The sequence below is a fragment of the Thalia democratica genome, chromosome 7, assembly GCF_965202585.1.
Source record: "Thalia democratica chromosome 7, ktThaDemo2.hap1.1, whole genome shotgun sequence".
In the NCBI taxonomy this organism is placed as follows: domain Eukaryota; kingdom Metazoa; phylum Chordata; class Thaliacea; order Salpida; family Salpidae; genus Thalia; species Thalia democratica.
Window position 1 is genome coordinate 51,470,346 of NC_139171.1, and position 5,907 is coordinate 51,476,252.

The window sequence follows — 5,907 nt, forward strand, 5'->3', positions numbered from 1 at the left end:
TTATACATTATAGTTGTTAGGTACATTATAGACAGCTGATTATTTTTTGTTAACACATTATTATTTACTTAGCAAACTTTTAAAAAATGTTTGCTTTATTGAATAACATCTATGGTACGTGTTGTATACTAAGAAAGGTAAAAGCTTGTTCAACTGTTCTGACAACTCAAAACTCATGTACCACTTATGCTATACACCAGGGGTTGACAAACTGCGGGCCACACGCAGCTGGTAAACATGCGGCCCACGAGCATGTTTTGAATTTAAATGGGTTGCGACCCATAAAAATAAAGGTCTAATAGCATGTAAATGTGGCGGCCCGCAATTTAAATTTTTTATTTGAAAAACAACTTTAACTGCATCTAAACCTCTGTCAGAATAATATTTACAGTTTTATAAGATACGAGATATCACTGATATATATACACACTCTTTGTTTGCGTTGTGTATTTAAATACGCAATATTTACCAAGTATACTGTAAAACTTTTATACAATATTGCTTTTATTTCTAAAAACATATTATTATTTAATATTACAAGTTTATTTTGTTTTAATAAGAGTATACAAATATATAACAAAAATAACTTATAATTCATACTGTATGTAAAAAGTTGCACAACTTGTAAAAACTTATACAAAACTGAAAAAATAACATTGATATTAATCCATTAATATTGGATGCTGTAGTAAGGTCAAATCAGTAAGCAGATACAATGGCTTTTGTTTTCGGTCTCAATTGTCTCCAAAAATCATTGAGCTCACCGACTTTAACTATCTCCGTGCAAAGCGATCCTTATTGAATCCGAGTTAGTAGTTGATTTGATGGACTGGTTTCGTAAATGAAACGGGCGTCAGGCTTAAAATCAACTGGACCTTCATTATTTTCATTATTCCGGTATCTTTCAAAAGTTCTATCCATCACCTCTCTAATAGTATCATTTCTTGGTGCACTCAAAGTGTAATAAACACTGATAGAAGGTTCTTATAGTACGATTGTCTCTGTCATAATCTACCACATAGCGCTGTATCTCTATGTTTTTTTCATCCATTTTGAACTATCAACAAGCAATAAAATAGAAAAAATCATGTTAGTTTTGTTAAAAGTTAAATACAGTAACATTTACAAAAGGTAATTGTTAAAAAAAGTTTTTAGAATTACTTAATACTAAAACTAATTCATAAGTAAAAATTAGTTAACTGATGATAAACCTTTAATTTTAAAAGTTTGTTAACATTAAAGTATACAAAGTGATTTTATTTTTCTGTAAATGTAAATACTTGTATATATTTTCAATTATAGTATTTATTAGTTTATTTTTCTTGTAAACATTGACTTATACAGCTAAAGTTATATTTAGTAAACTTATCATTTCAAGTAAATATATTTAAGTATTGTTTTAAATGCAAAGTCGAGCACTTGATTATTATTAAGTGTTTATATCTGTAACTAAAGTTTTTTAGTCGTAGTTTAAATAACTTTCTTAGCTTCGTTTGCTTTTTTTACTATTCTTTTTTACTAGAAAATGTTTTGTTTAAGACTGTAAGTAAGTTTTACTTTAAAAACGTAGTTATTTACACAAAGTTTATAACTTTTTCTGAATTTGAATTAAAAACTTTTATTTTGTTAAATCTTTTTTATTAATGCTGGTTTACTTGTAACTTGTTTATTAATAAGGCTAAATAAACTAACAACGAGCTCACATAAGCTTTAGCTGATAAAAGTTAAATAAACTGTCCTGGAAAATACGTTAAAAGATATCTAAGTGGTGTGCAGTGCGACTCGATAACCAAAAGGTTTTTCGTGCACCAGGTCATATGACCAAACATTTATAGCGTTTTTTGTCAATCAATAGACTATAAAAAAAAAAACTACAGTAATAAGAGAAGAAAATCACTATTATCAGATTTAAAAAAAGACTCAAATATTTGGTCGTAGGAACTGGTGAATGAAAAAAACCTTTCGGTTATCGAGTCATACACCAGGATGCAGTTTAATGTCATGTCCATGACGTTAAAGGATTGAATTAAAACCTTTTTTAGATGTCCTAAACAAGTATTTTGATTTTTGACTGTTTCGTTGTATATCCTTTGTTTCTAGTTGCAAATAAAAATAATTCTATTGTATTACAACTTCAAAAACATTTTTCACCGATTTTCAATGACAGTTTTATAATAACTAATATTTTTACCAGTATAAAATTATTCATTTAAAACTATAAGATATTACATTAAAAGGCGTTAAACCCTAGAGATCCTGATCCTGATAAGCTAAGATTATCGGAATATATACCACAGATGTTTTTGTGTTAAAACTTTATTCCGACTAACGGCGTTTCACTGCTCTCAAATAAATTTAAGAACAGATCTACGGAGTCTATAAAATATTAAGACACATTATAAAAAAACCATGTATAATATTTATGTGAGTAAAACTATAAACGAACTTTATTGATTAAAAACAAAGTTTGGAATAAAAACATAAAAATATAAAATTGTCTACAAAAACTACAAATTTTATAAAAGCATGTACTAACCTCAAAAAAGCTCTAAGAATAGGCAAGTTTAAAAAAAAAAAACATAAATTAAGTTGTGCAGAAATGTAACGTCTTCATAAGTTTAACAAATTAATCAATACGTTTTTCAGCTTAAAGACAAATTATACAGCACAATGTTTACTAAAAATTTAAACTAAATTTAAAATATTTATACAGTACAATATACACGGTATATAATAAAATAGAGGAAACATGTAGTATTAAACTTAATGTTTGTGATTGTATATGACAATGTTGTGAAATAAATAAGTGCATAAGTAGAGAGAGTTATTTAAATTTTTTTTTTTTTTCAAAGTTTAACTAGTAAATACTGTAATGATTTTTTGATAAAAAAATAGTTTATATTTTTTTAAAGTTTTAATTTAAGCAACTTGGCTTGAGTTTACCTATTTACGTTGAAATATTGTAAAAAGTCATTTTAGCTACTTATAGTTACCTATAGTAATGCGAAAAGCTAGTGCATGCTAATCTAAGCTAAACATGTCTATTTTGGGTGTTCTCTAAAATTTGCATCTAGGTTGGGTACAAGTTTTTGGACTAGTTCAAAAACGGTTTATTAGCAAAAAATTTAAAACATAAATAAAGTAAAATAAATAAGAAAGCTTATATTATGTTATTTCCATTCGTTATGATTAAGCATATACATACATAAATTGGTCTGACCTATACACAACATTGAAAATTCTTAGAGTTGGACATTGCAAAATCAAAACCTAGTGGAAAAAACACACTTTTTATAGTTTCCTTAACATGAGCACAAACGTTATCAGAATTTTTAAACTAGCTATTTAAAATGTTTTAATATTTAAGCATTAATTTAAGCATTAATAAATAAGCAATTTAAATTTAGAATTCCCAAAAAATAAAAAAATAAAAGTAAAACCTTTAATATTGTGAAATTGTTCATATACTGACTTAATAATTTATTTAATTTATTATATATAATTTTAAAAAGTGAATCCTCTCTATTTTTGTTTAGACTTTCTTAGTTCATGTTTCTGACGGTTGGATAAACATTGAATTGTGGGTCAGTGTATTGAACTAAATGGCTTTGCTCTTTATATTTTGGTGTCTTAGCTCCTTTTTATACCTTTAAATTAAACAAGGTACAATGTTCAGTTCCTCACAATATTCATGTCATAAAGCTTGACCTTAACTCAATAAATATCTTATTTTAACTAGTTTGTTTGTTGCTCACCGATGATTAAACTTGTCTTGTAGCTAGACAAGGCAATCAATTAGACAAGTTCAATCTTAGTTGGGCTTTGAAAAAAGTAGAAAAATACTTTATATACACACAAACAATTTTTATTAAAATTTATTTTAAATATATGTACAACTTGATTTAAAACTACTTTTGTAAACAAAAAGTAGGAAAGTTCTCAATTTGTTTTTAATCAAATGCATTATAAAAAACAGGCAAAATAGTAGATATATTTGCTACCTCTCGTTTAGTTATGTTCTCTAGTTTAAATACACACATTTACTGTGTCCACAATGTGCGTAGATTTGCAAGAGGTGACTGTACTTTTTTTTTGCACCATTTAAATATGTTTTTAGATTTTATTTAAATGTTATTTAAATCTACTAAATATAAATATGAATGTACTATAAAAATATATATACTCAAATTGTGTGAAAAATACTTTAATATTGGAAAGTTTACTATAGTAAAGACAAAAAAAAAAGTAAATACATTTTTTCAACTTAAAACGTGTTTTGATAAAACTGCTATTTAAATTAAACAAAACTTTGAGTTACGTTTATTATACTATGAAAAATAAATAAATAAGTTTCATGTGAAAGTAGTTTTTAAAATGTTTTTCTTCTAATTAACAGTTGATTTTCTATTTTTAATGAGATCAAAAATTGACCATAGCAAAAACCCTTTAAATTACCTTGTGCCAACTTTGCATAACTTTTGTCATATATTTAATTTTTAAATTTGGTTTGAATCTAAAAAGGTGCTAGTATCTTTGCTCTTTAGCTACAAATTTTCTTGAAAGACTCAAAGAAGTTTTTTTTTTCTTTCCAGTTACAGGCTTACGGTGAGACCTTTCTCTTTTAAAAACTGCAATAAAAAAATCAACAATATTCAAAACAGGAATTGCAGGAGACTATCTCTTTACTCAAATACATACATAAATGATTTTTTACTAGTTTTGAGGTTTTGAAGGTTAATTCATCTTGTTAGAATTAAAAATGTATTTCATCTCTCCAAAACTGGAACCAACATAATAATAATCTAGAGATATGTGTTGATTTTAATCCCATGTTGAACAAAAACCAGATGTGACTTATAAAATAACAAGACTGCAGCCCATACTATGAGTGAAATCTGCTTTTTTTTTATCTTGGCTGTTTAAGAGTAGCCATATTATCTGAAAACTTGCAAGTTGAAAACTTGGAAGAAAAACAAGCAATTTTGAACAGTTTATTTTATAAAATTATTGTTTCATATTTGTTCTTCTTTTAAAGTAGAGAGTTGTTTTTTCAATTATCAAACCTATAGTACATTTTTCATATGACAAATTATAGAATTTAGATTAGGTAAGAAAAAATATTATTAACAACCAAAAAGACAAGCTATTCAACTTATTTTTTCAAAGTAGCATTAAAGCTCTTTTCATTAATATTCTACTATTTAAATAATTTTTTATACCCTCAATTTTATTTTCTACTAAAAGGGATAAGAAAATTTGTAATTTTACTAAAAGTTACTATTAATTGAAAATTAAACTTTTTATTATACTTTACTAAAAACTTAGTTACAATTAGTGATGTACTGGACTCACTATCCGGGTCCGGATCCGGCCGGATATTGTCATTTTTGTCTGATATCCGGATCCGGCTGGATCTTGATATGAAAAAAATGTCAGGATCCGGTTCTGGCCGAATCTTGATATGAAAAAAAAGTCCGGATCCGGTTCTGGCCAAATCCTAATTTGAAAAAAAGTCCGGATCTGGGTCCGGCCGGAATTGTTATTGTTATTTTATTCGTTAAAAAAAGAATAAAAGAATGCAAATTGTAACTAAATTTTTAGTAAAGTATAATAAAAAGTTTACTTTTAAATTATTCAAATACTTTTGAAATTGTTTTTGTTCTTGATTTGTTGTTTATATAAGTTTCGTTTGAAATTACTTTTAGTGTTTTATACCTTAAGACCTACAGCTCTAAACCTCTATTTTTTTTTGTATGGTTCTTTTTTTTTTAATTTTGCAGATACAATATATATTTTTTTTAAGTTTTACCAAGTTTTTGTTTTGGATGTAGCTTAAAACATAATATAGTTTTCTTAAAAATTGCAACCTTTAAACAATTTAATCAAAAATATTATGAAACAGAATAT